Source organism: Pleurodeles waltl, chromosome 6 (genome assembly GCF_031143425.1).
Source record: "Pleurodeles waltl isolate 20211129_DDA chromosome 6, aPleWal1.hap1.20221129, whole genome shotgun sequence".
Taxonomy (NCBI): domain Eukaryota; kingdom Metazoa; phylum Chordata; class Amphibia; order Caudata; family Salamandridae; genus Pleurodeles; species Pleurodeles waltl.
The window spans coordinates 1,705,659,228-1,705,674,840 of NC_090445.1; the positions used below are offsets into that span (position 1 = coordinate 1,705,659,228).

At 46.0% G+C, this 15,613-nt stretch overlaps 1 protein-coding gene across 8 annotated transcripts in view; it reads right to left on the bottom strand.

The window, feature by feature from the left end:
• SYNGAP1 (synaptic Ras GTPase activating protein 1) overlaps positions 1–15,613 on the bottom strand; it is a 738,530-nt gene that overhangs the window by 419,194 nt on the left and 303,723 nt on the right. The gene's annotated exons all lie outside the window — the stretch shown is intronic.

Sequence of the window (15,613 nt, forward strand, 5' to 3'; positions counted from 1 at the left end):
TGTAAATGGAAAGGTAATGGGTCATGATGTCTCATTCATAGTTGAGACAGGAGCTACATGCTCACCAGTGAGAACATCAGAGGTTCCTAATGTGCCACTTTCTGGGAAAACAATCCAAATTGTAGGAGTTGCAAATCAGTTTCTGACAAACCCGGTTACTGAACCAGTCCCTATTAAAATTGGAAACTTTGAAGGGCTACACAAATTTGTAGTTTGCGACTCGAGTCCAGTTTGCTTGTTAGGAAAAGATCTATTGTGCAAAACAAAATGTTTGATTACCTGTTCAAATGATGGAATTGTTATTCAGACGAATAGTAATGATGATTCATCTATGCAAACTGAATGTGATTCAGTGAATGACGAGTTTCCACTGATTAGTTTCTACCCTGCTTTCACAGTAAAAGACCTGCAGACTGATTTACAGAATACAGTTAATTTAAAAGTTTGGGATTTTTATGGAAAAGGTCTGGTCAAAGGAGTTGAACCAGTTAAAGAGACAGTCAAACCTAATGTCGTTTTTCCATGGATACGGCGGTATCATACGGCACCAGATGTATTTGAAGGAGTAATTCCTGTTATTGAAGATTTTGTGAAGCAGGGAGTTCTAAAAGAAGCGTCGAACAGTCCATGTAATCCTAATTAGCAAATTAATCCTCCAGTAAGACAAAGAGATGTCAGGATGTTGGTTCCTTTTGACGAAGCTCGCATGAAAGATTTTACCAAGTTGAGCGAGAGTTTGTGCAGAGCACCAGCTTTGGGAATGCCTGACTACACAAAACAATTTATATTGTTTTGTCATGAAAGACACTTATGTGCTATTTCTGTTCTTATACAGGTACATGATGGCGTAAAGCGCCCTGTAGCATATTTGTCTGCTTCTTGAGATCCAGTCGCAGCAGCTTTACCTGGCTGTTTGCGAGCAGTGGCAGCGGCTGGTTTGTCACTATCCCAGTGTGAAGCTTTCGTGATGGGACATCCTTTAACTGTTTTGGTCCCTCACTCTGTCTTACCGGGACTAAAACCCAGTATCCGACAAATAAAAGGCTTACTAAGTATGAGCTGATAATATTGGGCTCCCCAAATGTTACCTTGAAAAGATGTTTCACAAAAAAAGAAAAGGGACTGGGAGGTTGATGGTCCAGTGTACAGTCTCCCGAGGTTCACTGAAAAATAGAAATGGTACACTGTTCCAAAAGATAATATAGTGATGCAGGGTCAGAATGAGACAGTGATATCAGGAGAGCCCTCAAACACCCAAAGGGATGCCAAGTTTCATCACTGGGCAGTCTCCTCGTCAGACCGGTGCTGCAATGTCTGGCGGACCACCCTTTATTATAGGGATGGTACAGTACCGAGGAATGTATGCAAAAGTTGAATAGGGTCTGGAGCAAATACTGACTAAAGAAAAAACAGTGTAGGAAAGACTGAAGAAATTAAAATTAGCTCTGAGCCTTTAAACATCACTTTAATGAATCAGAAAAAGGTCCAAGCTAAGATTAAAAGATAAACAAAGGGAGTGACTACGGGGATAATGTCCCGCTACACTCTACACGGAGGAAAAAGGTAGTGTACCTAATCCTAGAGTAAAATGGTCAACATGTTTCGCATCTTGATGGTCAACAAGTGATCCCATGATGCTTCATCAGGACCGTGAACACTACTTCTCCTATTCTAAAAAATGAAAGCAAGTGCTGAACAGTCACTTACTGAATGAAGACTACTTGTCAACGTCGGTTGGTCAATCAGTCGCCCAACCCATAGTAGAGTATAGGCATCCTAGGAACGCACAAGCCTCCACCAAAGGTGAATTATTTGTTCTCTCCTTGGGTCGCCAGCAACCTGCCCTCAGCTGCGTGCCTGAAGACCCCGAAAAGATGTACTGGGCTTAACCCAGTAACCTTACTCCCATCTGACAATGTTGAAATTGAGAATCTGAAAGAAGTTGAACATGATTGTCTGGAGGTTACTGAATTGTGTACGAAACCCAGACCTGATATTAAAGATACCCAGACCTGATATTAAAGATACCGAGACCTGATATTAAAGAAACCCAGACCTGATATTAAAGATACCCAGAACTGATATTAAAGAAACCCAGACCTGATATTAAAGATACCCAGATCTGATATTAAAGAAACCCATACCTGATATTAAAGATACCCAGGCCTGATATTAAAGAAACCCAGACCTGATATTAAAGATACCCAGACCTGATATTAAAGAAACCCAGACCTGATATTAAAGATACCCAGGCCTGATATCAAAGAAACCCAGACCTGATATTAAAGATACCCAGACCTGATATTAAAAATACCCAGACCTGATATTAAAGAAACCCAGACCTGATATAAAATATATCCAGACCTGATATTAAAGAAACCCAGACCTGATATTAAAGATACCCAGACCTGATATTAAAGAAACCCAGGCCTGATATTAAAGATACCCAGACCTGATATTAAAGATACCCTGCTAAAAGAGAATTATTAAATTAGTTTTGTTGGTGGTTCTTGTTTAAGAGATAATGTGGGAACATTGAAAGCTGGCTATGCTGTGCGCACAATTTCTGGTATACTTGAAGCTTCATGGCTTCAAAGAGTATTTTCTGCACAAGTTGCTGAATTAGTTTCCCTTACAAGAGTCTGTTGTATTATTGCACAGTTTAAAGTTACAATTTTTATGGATAGCCAGTATGGATTATCGAATTGTCCATGTCTTTGGCCATTTGTGGTCACAGAGAGGTTTCATTACCTCTTCTGGTTCACCAATTAGAAATGGAGATATAACTTATGATTTGTTACAAGCCCTACAATTACCTGAGACGATTGCTGTGGTCAAATGCAGTGCACATCAGAAATCAAATGATTTTGTTTCAAAAGGAAATGCTTATGCAGATCAGGTTGTTAGATATTGCGCTTTGAGTTGTATTTCAATTAATTAAGAATGTCAGAAATTTGAAAATGATGAAACAACTACAAATTACTTGTTAACCACAATTGATACGTGGGATGAAATTAAATCTCTCCAAGAAAATGTGTCTGATGAAGAGAAGAGAGAATGGATCAAAGTAAAATGTGTTCAAAGAGATGCAGGCGATCGTTGGGCCTCAATTGAAGGGCAGGTAGCTTTGCCAAACTGTCTACTGACGCAAATGGCGAGGCATTATCATGGTCAAGCATACATTGGCAGAGATGCAATGATTCAAACTTTAAAAAAGTTCTGGTTGAATTCAAAGTTTAGACTGGTTGCCGAAGCAATTTGTCGCAGATGCGTCACCTGCCAGCAGAATAATGTGGGAAAAAGAACAGTTGTCAATTTGAGTCACACTGGAAGAGCAGGAGGGCCATTTAACAGAATGCAAATGGATTTCATTCAGATGCCTGCATGTGGTGGTTTGAGATACATGTTGGTGATTGTTTGTATCTTAAGTCACTGGATTGAAGCTTACCCTACACAAAGAAATGATAGTCTCACAGTAGGAAAACGTTTGCTTAGAGAAATGATTCCAAGGTTCAGATTTCCAGCCTCTTTAGAATCAGATGGAGGGAGCCACTTCAATAACAAAGTGATATAATTACTATGCTTAGCCTTAAACATGGAGCAGAAGTTGCACTGTAGCTATTGACCTGAACCATATGGATTGGTAGAGCAAATGAATGGTACACTGAAAGCACAACATGCCAAGATGTGTGCATCCACGAATCTGAAATGGCTAGATGCATTGCTTTTGGTTTTGATGAGCATGAGAAACACACCTGATAGGAAGACAGGACTGTCTCCCCATGAAATCCTCATTTGTAGAGCAATGAGGTTGCCAGCTGTTCCTGCAAATGCTCTCGTAAAAATAACAGATGATATGGTGCTGGATTACTGCAAGAATCTTGCTGATGTGGTTCACTCTTTCTCGCATCAAATGGGAGCGATAAGCACGCAACCATCCCAGGACCACTGTCACAGTCTGCGGGCTGGCGACTGGATGGTGGTCTAGAAGCATGTGAGAAAAACTTGTCTGGAACCTAGGTGGAAGGGTCCATATCAAGTTGTACTTGTGACTACAACTGCTGTGAAGTGCGCTGGGATCCCAAACTGGATTCATGCCAGCCAGATGAGGAAAGTGCCCTATCCACTGGAAGATGAAAATGAGTTGTTGAGAGTACCGACAACTATTGAGCAGTCTCAAGAACCAAGAAGAGAGAATGTGGAAACAGAAATAGAGACAGTGCAAACTGGTGAAGATCCAGGTACACCTCTGAGAGATAAATAGAGGTTCCTGGAGTTGCTCAAGCATCAGCAAATGAAGCAGTTGAGTTAATTCAGAGGAGAACTCTCCCAGAAACAGACGAGTCGGAAGATCAGTTGAAACTAATTATGTTTCCTGAAGTAGCAGCTGATGAGGGAGTGGAGTTGGATCAAGGTCAGACAGATTTGACTCCTCCTGAATTGGCGAATGGTGCAGATACATCAAGCCAAAGTGAAAATCCTGCTGAAGCAAGAAGAGCTATAAGTCCAGTTTTGCAAAAGATGCTGTCAAAGAAAACCGTGAAAGGAGACGAGTTGTTTGAATTATAGACCAATGAAAAAGTTCCAGATGTACTGCAGACAATAAATGAAGAGCGAGACACAACAACAAGAGCAAACACAGATGAAGATCTGAGTGAAGGAGAAATAAGTGCAAATCGAAGATCGAAAAGAAAGAGTTGCAAGTCGCAGATGGGTGTCAACGAGAATCTTTGTCTTTTTGTTTTGATCTTTTTGAGATTTTGGAACTTAAATTTGTTTTTTAGTTGAAATTTGAAACTAAAGTGCCAGCTGAACAAGAAGAACATTACATGCTACAAGTGCAGATGAAAATTGTTGTTTAACAGACTATGATATACTGAAGGGGACTTTGAAACCACTTTTTGACAAACTGAACCGATTTTGACATGCTGCTAAACCAATTTGTTTGTCAACAAATCTGGAGAAGAGTCCGAAAGCTGTAAGTAATGGAAAAAAAAAAAAATTGTTTTTGATTTTTGGCTGCATAGTTAAATATTTTTCTTTTTCTTCTACTTTCTGATTCTTTACAGGACGGATAATAATCACAATAGAGTGAAAACTAATAGGTGTTGCAAGTGTATGTGAATTGCTTTCGGAATTGTAAGTGTGCTAGTGTGTTTGTTGTTGATTGAGATCATAATTATTCATCTCACACCTGAAAATAGTTATATTAGTTCTGTAGGGACTACTACACTTTCAAAGTTAGAAAATTTTAACAGGGATGAGAAATACTTACATTTAGACCACTCACAAGGAGATCTCCCTTCTAATGTTTTCTATCGCTGGTTGTATGAATATATTGGGACGAATGTGAGAGAGTGTTATGTTTGTACGCAAATTCCATCATCAGTGCAAGAATGAGTAACATCCCATTGATTGCCACTAACATATGGAATTAGTTGTAGTCTTCTTCTAACAAGGCTATATAACCAGGAATACATACAGTATTTCCACTCTAACCTCGACATAGGCCCACATTCTGACCCCGACGTACGGCGTAAAAATGGAGGAAAGTACTGCAAACAGGCTGGCAGTACTTTTTCTCCATATTATGACATTGGCGGTTTGGCTGAAGCCAAACCGCCAATGTACAACACCAACCGCCACTGCGGTAACAACCGCCGGGCTGGAGACTTCACTCTCCAGCCCAGCAGCCGCCACTTCACCACCTGCGGGATTAGGACCCCGCCTACCACCATGGTTTTCGTTGCAACCTTACCGCCGCAAAAACCATGGAGATAGGCACTACCAGTGACAGGGAATCCCTTCCCTGTCACTGATAGGGGTCTTCCCCGCCCCTCTCCCCCTCCACAGATTCCTCCCCCACCTCCACCCTCATACATGCCCCTTCCTTCACACATGCACTGAAGCCAAACCGCCAATGTACAACACCAACCGCAACTGCGGTAACAACCGCCGGGCTGGAGACTTCACTCCCCAGCCCAGCAGCTGTCACTTGCCTGCCTGCGGGATTATGACCCCGCCTACCGCCATGGTTTTCGTGGCAACCTTACCGTCACGAAACCCATGGTGGTAGGCACTATCAGTGACAGGGAATCCTTTCCCTGTCACTGATAGGAGTCTTCCCCGCCCCTCTCCCCCTCCATAGATTCCTCCCCCACCTTCCCCCTCATACATGCCTTCACACATGCACACACACATACACACACCCATTCAAACATGCATACATGCATGCATACATCCATTCACACACACATCCACACACACTTACATACATTCAGCCAGACACGCATTCACACAACACAACATACATGCACTCACACATCCATACATGCACATACATACAACACGCAACACACACCTGTATACACGCACGCACATACACACACACTCCATACACTGACACAACACCCCCCACCCCCCTCCCATGTCGGAGCACCCGACTTACCTGTTGTCAGAGGGTTCTCCGACAGGAGACAGGATGGGGCGCTGCTGCCAGCAGCAGTGTCCGCCAGCAGAACACCGCCAGGCCGTATCATGTGTCATGATACGGCTGGCGGCGGTCTACTGGCGTGGCACACCTTACCAGCATGGCCACAGCAGGATTTCCGCCATCCTTCTGGTAGAAATCCAGCTGTGGTCATAATCTGGCGGATGGCTGGTAGCCGCGGCGACTGTCTTTTGGCAGCTGCAGCCACAGTGGTAGGCTGTTTTTACAGCCGGGGGTCAAAATGACCCCCATTGTGTTTTCTTTTGTTCCGATTAATCAGCATTTGAGTAACGCTGCCAAAGAAGAAACATTGACATTGTGGGAGGTTTCTTTGAGCGTACACTAACATTTGGGACTGTCTATGCACATCGCAACAACCTTACATGCTTGCTTTCACCATTAGAAAAGTCCTTTTTAGATCAAACTGATGACAGGAGAAAGGCTTTGATGGAGAAAAAGAGAAAGGTTAGTAAAGAGGACATTTAGAAATGACTACGCATTTAGTGAAACTAAACCCCTTTGGATGTGCAACATGTAGGAAAGCTTTGCATTTATAGACCACAATCTAGATTTGACACTAAGAATAGATGTATTAGGGAGACTAAGTTTTAGGCGAACATAGATGAATTAATAGATTAATTAACATAGTTTTGTGATGACATATATAGTCATCAGAGGAGGGATTGTTAGAGTATGAAAATTACTAATAGAATTGCATGATTAACTGAAAAAAAAGTGTGTTTAAAAGTGCAAGGCTGAAATGAAAATGAGGCCTACAATGATAATTGATACAAATATTTCAAAAATGAAAATAAATCACTGTCTAATTAAATGTATTTTATGATTTACTAACTGAGAGTAATGAAAAATGTATAATTACATGTTCAGAAAATAAATAGTTTGAGTTTTATGAAATGTTGTACACTGCACATCTTACTGCGTTTTTAAACAGGCCTATGTTAAGCTAATTCAGATGAAATAATGTGATATTTAGAAATTGCTCATGTGGATGGAAAGTCACAGCCACTGTTCCGTCCTTCCTGAAGCATCTTGTTGACATTGAGGGAAATGTACTAATATTGATACAATAGTTTAGTTCCTGCTAAATAGTGTTCCACAGAAAATAATGGCTTTCAGTAGTTTTATGTAGTTTGAAACATTTTATTTCTGCAATGGAAAAATGGCGATGGCAGTGAAAGGAGCTGAACCAATGAGGGAGAAAAGAACACAAGAATTGCATGAAGAAACGTGCTTTAGTTTTAATTGGTTCTGTCCAAAACCACCTTATAGTCTAAAATAATGACAGATTATCTCGTTACTTTAATATTGTGATGTTAGCTCAGACTTGGGGGTAGTTTTTGCTATGTCCTCTGCTGTGTTCCGATGTGCTTTTATTTCTGCTAGTGAAATAATGTGCTAGGTGCTACAGTTCAGATGCATTAAGGCCAAACGTTACTGAACTGTTCCCGTATATGTCGCTGTCCACTGACGCTGACCATGAAGAGGCTGCAGTGACGAAGACTCCGCTTCCTGCTGAACCCATGAAAGAGAGGTATAACGTAGTGTGCGCATTTGTCTTTCTTGAAGGTTTTCAAGTTTTTCTCTTATAGAAATCCAACCGCTATTTTTGCTAACGCCATAGATAGATGTTTTCCAAATTTGTTTTTGTGTTCTTTTTGCATGAAGTCCAACATGCTTAATTTAATTAGGGTAATAGTTAGAATGTCACATTCTGAATTTAGCTGCACAAAATAACTGATTGTGAATAATATATCTGTGTTAACTCAATGTATTCAATCTCAACTATGCATCTGATATTGATCTTATTCTGTATGGTGATCCTTGAGTGCCTAAAGATTCATAATCTTTCAGAGCTGAGATTATTTAGAAGGCTTCGTCAACCTGTGTTATTCATGTATCTTTATAATTTGGTTTTGCGCTTGGTTTGCATGATCTTAGCATTATTGATCTAAAGGGCAATAAATGTTTGAACTTTACTAAACTGGTGTGGTGATTCATGGCCAAATAAGTTATGGTGTATTAAAACTACTGACTCTAATGTTGATTAATGATGATATAGTTTGGTTTTGTTTATTGTTGACTTCGTTTTGTTTAGAGCCAAACACTCACACCTATCTGAGTCCAAAGGTTCATTCGACCTCATGAGGGTAGATGGTTGGTTACCCTTACGTGTCCCTTATAAAATACATTTTTTAAGCAAATATAAGGTAGGACGCGCCCACAGTACATCAGTGAAGTTACAGGGATTGTGAAAAAACCAAGCCTCACACAGTGACCAAGGGTCACAAGTGAGCCACGCCCATCCAGCAGCACAGCGGTAAGGATGCAGTAGGCAGCGGGTGGTGCATTCCGAGCAGACTGTCACATATATTTTACTACAGCATGGTATGGTAGAGCAGTGTCATTTACAGACAGTCTCCACTGAGATGGGCACTATGGCCCATATTTATACTTTTGTAGTGCCGCATTTGTGTCATTTTTTGATGCAAAAGCAGCACAAACTTACAAAATACAATCGTATTTTGTAAGTTTACGCCGTTTTGCATCAAAAAGTGGCGCAAATGCGGCGCTAAAAAAGTATAAATATGGGCCTATATGTGCACAGACATGCAATTTTACTGACAAAACTATGTCGCGCCCAAACGCTAGATAACGTGTGGGGTTTCAGCGGATCATTTGCACTGCGAGGAGTAAAGCGTATTGATCACCTTGGTTTCCATCACACTTCAGAAGTACAAAGCAGTGCTTCAATTGTGCTATCCCAAGGGGTGATATACTTTGAAATATTTGTACAGTTCATTTATAGGTATTTAAATCATGTTGCAGAAAAAAAGGCCACCCTACAGCCTTTCCTTTGACTCCTGAAGTATGCCAGGCAAGATTGTCAGATAGTTAACTTTACAAAAACCTAAGAAATTGCAAATCAGAGAACAAAAGCTGCAAAACCCCCTCCCGCCTAAACCCAGCACCTCTGGGCTTCAGAGGTCCTGGGTGGGGAGTGTCAACGTGAGGGTCTCATTTCTACAACCCAACGATACACAGTCACAAAGACACCGGCTTCTTCTAAATTCAATCCTGCCTCTGCAAGGGTGCGAAACCACGTATTCTTTTCACAAAATTCTATAAACTTTTCCTGAAATTACACTTTCAGATGAAAGGGGTTTGCCGGTATTTGGCGTGACTCACAACTCGAGTAAAACATAAGTATTCTGAGACACCGGCAGGAGACAGGTCTGAGCACAAAGATCTCTCTAAGAGACATTCTCTGCATGGACCAGTCTCTCATGGGTATATCAGAAGACATTTCTCCACCAGGTGCATGTGCGTTTAAAAAAAAGTGAATTTCGAGAATTTTGCTGGCACAATGTCGATGCAGTCTTCCCTGTGTGTGGGATGCAGGCTAACCTGTATGTGGATGCAGCCTCTCCTTTGTGTGGATGCAGGCTCTCCTGTGTGTGGATGAAAGCTTGCCTGTGTGGGGATGCAGGCTATCCTGTGTGTGGATGCAGACCAATATGTGTGGATGAAGGCTTCCCTGCGTGTGGGATGCAGACTCCCCTGTTAGTGGAATGCAGACTCTTCTGTGTGTGGGATGGAGGCTCTTCTGAGTGTGGATGCAGGCTCACCTGTGTGTGTATGCACACTCTCCTGTGTGTGTGAATGCAGAACCTCCTGTGTGTGTATGTAAGCTCTCTTGTGTGTGGGTGCAGGCTCTCCTAGGTGTGGATGCAGGCTCACCTGTGTGGGTATGCAGACTCTCCTGTGTGGGGATGCAGGCTCCCTCCCCCTTGTGTGGATACAGCCTCTCCTGTGTGTGGATACAGACACTCTTATGTGTGGGATGCAAGCTCTCCAGTGTGTGGATGCAGTCTTCCCTGTGTGTGTGTGGGATGCAGGCTAACCTGTATGTGGATGCAGCCTATCCTTTGTGTGGATGCAGGCTCACCTGTGTATGGGATGCAGGCTTTCCTGTGTGTGGGATGCAGGCTTCCTGTGTGCGGATGCAGGGTCTCCATTGTAGGGATGCAGGCTTTCCTGTGTGTTTATGCAGACTCTCCTGTGTGGGGATGCAGGCTACCTCCCCCTTGTGTGGATACAGCCTCTCATGTGTGTGGATACAGATACTCTTATGTGTGGGATGCAAGCTCTCCAGTGTGTGGATGCAGTATTCCCTGTGTGTGGGATGCAGGCTAACCTGTATGTGGATGCAGCTTCTCCTTTGTGTGTATGCAGGCTCCCCTGTGTGTGGATGAAAGCTTGCCTGTGTGGGGATGCAGGCTCTCCTGTGTGTGGATGCAGACCCATATGTGTGGATGAAGGCTTCCCTGCGTGTGGTATGCAGACTCCCCTGTTAATGGAATGCAGACTCTTCTGTGTGTGTGATGGACTCTCTTCTGAGTGTGGATGCAGGCTCACCTGTGTGTGTATGCGGACTCTCATGTGTGTGAATGCAGCCCCTCCTGTGTGTGTATGTAAGCTCTCTTGTGTGTGGGTGCAGGCTCTCCTGAGTGTGGATGCAGGCTCACCTGTGTGTGTATGCAGACTCTCTTGTGTGGGGATGCAGGCTCCCTCCCCCTTGTGTAGATACAGCCTCTCCTGTGTGTGGATACAGACACTCTTATGTGTGGGATGCAAGCTCTCCAGTGTGTGGATGCAGTCTTCCCTGTGTGTGAGATGCAGGCTAACCTGTATGTGGATGCAGCCTATCCTTTGTGTGGATGCAGGCTCCCCTGTGTGTGGATGAAAGCTTGCCTGTGTGGGAATGCGGGCTCGCCTGTGTGTGGATGCAGACCCATATGTGTGGATGCAGGCTACCCTGCGTGTGGGATACAGACTCCCCTGTTAGTGGAATGCAGACTCTTCTGTGTGTGGGATGGAGGCTCTTCTGAGTGTGGATGCAGGCTCACCTGTGTGTGTATGCAGACTCTCCTGTGTGTGAATGCAGACCCTCCTGTGTGTGTATGTAAGCTCTCTTGTGTGTGGGTGGAGGCTCTCCTGAGTGTGGATGCAGGCTCATCTGTGTGTGAATTCAGACCCTCCTGTGTGTGGATTAAAGCACTCCTGTGTGGGGATGCAGGCTCCCTTCCCCTTGTGTGGATACAGCCTCTCCTGTGTGTGGATAGAGGCATACCTATGTGTGGGGTGCAGAAGGTCCTGCGTATGAATGCAGTCTCTTCTGTGTAGGACGCATGTTCTACTGTGTGGGGGATGCAGGCTCTCCTGTGCGGGGGATCCAGACTCTCCTGTATGTGAAGCACTCTCCCCTTTATGGGGATACATGCTCCTCTGTGTGGATGCAACCTCTCCTGTGTGGGGATGCATGCTGTCCTGAGTGGGGATGCACACTCTCCTGTGTGCCTGCAGGCTCTCCTTTGTGTGGGTGCAAGTTCTCGGTGTGTAGATGCAGGCTCTCCTGTGTGTGGCTGCAGGCTCTACTGTGTGTGGATGCAAGTTCTCGGTGTGAGGATGCAGGCTCTCCTGTGTGTGGATGCAGGCTCTCCTCTGTGGGGATTCAGGCTCTTCTGTGTGTCAATGCAGACTTTCCTGTGTGGATGCAGGCTCTCCTGTGTGTGGCTGCAGGCTAACCTGTATGTGGATGCAGCCTATCCTTTGTGTGGATGCAGGCTCCCCTGTGTGTGGATGAAAGCTTGCCTGTGTGGGGATGCAGGCTCTCATGTGTGTGGATGCAGACCCATATGTGTGGATGCAGGCTTCCCTGCGTGTGGGATGCAGACTCCCCTGTTAGTGGAATGCAGACTCTTCTGTATGTGGGATGGAGGCTGTTCTGAGTGTGGATGCAGGCTCACCTGTGTGTGTATGCAGACTCTCCTGTGTGTGAATGCAGACCCTCATGTGTGTGGATTCAAGCACTCCTGTGTGGGGATGCAGGCTCCCTTCCCCTTGCGTGGATACATCCTCTCCTGTGTGTGGTTACAGGCATACCTATGTGTGGGGTGCAGAAGCTCCTGCATATGAATGCAGTCTCTTCTGTGTAGGACGCATGTTCTACTGTGTGGGGGATGCAGGCTCTCCTGTTTGGGGGATCCAGACTCTCCTGTGTGAGAATGCACACTCTCCTGTGTGACTGCAGGCTCTCCTGTGTGTGGCTGCAGGCTCTACTGTGTGTGGATGCAAGTTCTCGGTGTGAGGATGCAGGCTCTCCTGTGTGGGGATGCAGGCTCCCTCCCCTTGTGTGGATACAGCCTCTCCTGTGTGTGGATACAGACACCCTTATGTGTGGGATGCAAACTCTCCAATGTGTGGATGCAGTCTTCCCTGTGTGTGGGATGCAGGCTAACCTGTATGTGGATGCAGCCTATCCTTTGTGTGGATGCAGGATCCCCTGTGTGTGGATGAAAGCTTGCCTGTGTGGGGATGCAGGCTCTCATGTGTGTGGATGCAGACCCATATGTGTGGATGCAGGCTTCCCTGCGTGTGGGATGCAGACTCCCCTGTTAGTGGAATGCAGACTCTTCTGTGTGTGGGATGGAGGCTGTTCTGAGTGTGGATGCAGGCTCACCTGTGTGTGTATGCGGACTCTCATGTGTGTGAATGCAGCCCCTCCTGTGTGTGTATGTAAGCTCTCTTGTGTGTGGGTGGAGGCTCTCCTGAGTGTGGATGCAGGCTCACCTGTGTGTGTATGCAGACTCTCTTGTGTGGGGACGCAGGCTCCCTCCCCCTTGTGTAGATACAGCCTCTCCTGTGTGTGGATACAGACACTCTTATGTGTGGGATGCAAGCTCTCCAGTGTGTGGATGCAGTCTTCCCTGTGTGTGAGATGCAGGCTAACCTGTATGTGGATGCAGCCTATCCTTTGTGTGGATGCAGGCTCCCCTGTGTGTGGATGAAAGCTTGCCTGTGTGGGGATGCAGGCTCTCCTGTGTGTGGATGCAGACCCATATGTGTGGATGCAGGCTTCCTTGCGTGTAGGATGCAGACTCCCCTTTTAGTGGAATGCAGACTCTTCTGTGTGTGGGATGGAGGCTCTTTTGAGTGTGAATGCAGGCTCACCTGTGTGTGTATGCAGAGTCTCCTGTGTGTGAATGAAGACCCTCCTGTGTGTGTATGTAAGCTCTCTTGTGTGGGTGCAGGCTCTCCTGAGTGTGGATGCAGGCTCACCTGTGTGTGAATGCAGACCCTCCTGTGTGTGGATTCCAGTACTCCTGTGTGGGGATGCAGGCTCCCTTCCCCTTGTGTGGATACGGCCTCTCCTGTGTGTGGATACAGGCATTCCTATGTGTGGGATGCAGGTGCTCCTGCGTATGAATGCAGTCTCTTCTGTGTAGGACGCATGTTCTACTGTGTGGGGGATGCAGGCTCTCCTGTGCGGGGGATCCAGACTCTACTGTATGTGAAGCACTCTCCCCTTTATGGGGATACATGCTCCTGTGTGTGGATGCAACCTCTCCTGTGTGGGGATGCATGCTGTCCTGTGTGGGGATGCACACTCTCCTGTGTGGCTGCAGGCTCTCCTGTGTGTGGATGCAAGTTCTCGGTGTGTAAATGCAGGCTCTCCTGTGTGTGGCTGCAGGCTCTACTGTGTGTGGATGCAAGTTCTCGGTGTGAGGATGCAGACTCTCCTGTGTGTGGATGCAGGCTCTCCTCTGTGGGGATTCAGGCTCTTCTGTGTGTCAATGCAGACTTTCCTGTGTGGATGCAGGCTCTCCTGTGTGTGGCTGCAGGCTAACCTGTATGTGGATGCAGCCTATCCTTTGTGTGGATGCAGGCTCCCCTGTGTGTGGATAAAAGCTTGCCTGTGTGGGGATGCAGGCTCTCATGTGTGTGGATGCAGACCCATATGTGTGGATGCAGGCTTCCCTGCGTGTGGGATGCAGACTCCCCTGTTAGTGGAATGCAGACTCTTCTGTGTGTGCGATGGAGGCTGTTCTGAGTGTGGATGCAGGCTCACCTGTGTGTGTATGCGGACTCTCATGTGTGTGAATGCAGCCCCTCCTGTGTGTGTATGTAAGCTCTCTTGTGTGGGGTGCAGGCTCTCCTGAGTGTGGATGCAGGCTCACCTGTGTGTGTATGCAGACTCTCTTGTGTGGGGATGCAGGCTCCCTCCCCCTTGTGTAGATACAGCCTCTCCTGTGTGTGGATACAGACACTCTTATGTGTGGGATGCAAGCTCTCCAGTGTGTGGATGCAGTCTTCCCTGTGTGTGAGATGCAGGCTAACCTGTATGTGGATGCAGCCTATCCTTTGTGTGGATGCAGGCTCCCCTGTGTGTGGATGAAAGCTTGCCTGTGTGGGGATGCGGGCTCGCCTGTGTGTGGATGCAGACCCATATGTGTGGATGCAGGCTTCCCTGCGTGTGGGATGCAGACTCCCCTGTTAGTGGAATGCAGACTCTTCTGTGTGTGGGATGGAGGCTCTTCTGAGTGTGGATGCAGGCTCACCTGTGTGTGGATGCAGGCTCACCTGTGTGTGTATGCAGACTCTCCTGTGTGTGAATGCAGACCCTCCTGTGTGTGTATGTAAGCTCTCTTGTGTGTGGGTGGAGGCTCTCCTGAGTGTGGATGCAGGCTCATCTGTGTGTGAATTCAGACCCTTCTGTGTGTGGATTCAAGCACTCCTGTGTGGGGATGCAGGCTCCCTTCCCCTTGTGTGGATACAGCCTCTCCTGTGTGTGGATACAGGCATACCTATGTGTGGGGTGCAGAAGCTACTGCGTATGAATGCAGTCTCTTCTGTGTAGGACGCATGTTCTACTGTGTGGGGGATGCAGGCTCTCCTGTGCGGGGGATCCAGACTCTCCTGTATGTGAAGCACTCTCCCCTTTATGGGGATACATGCTCCTATGTGTGGATGCAACCTCTCCTGTGTGGGGATGCATGTTGTCCTGAGTGGGGATGCACACTCTCCTGTGTGCCTGCAGGCTCTCCTTTGTGTGGATGCAAGTTCTCGGTGTGTAGATGCAGGCTCTCCTGTGTGTGACTGCAGGCTCTACTGTGTGTAGATGCAGGCTCTCCTGTGTGTGACTGCAGGCTCTACTGTGTGTGGATGCAAGTTATCGGTGTGAGGATGCAGGCTCTCCTGTGTGGGGATGCAGGCTCCCTCCCCCTTGTGTGGATACAGCCTCTCCTGTGTGTGGATACAGAC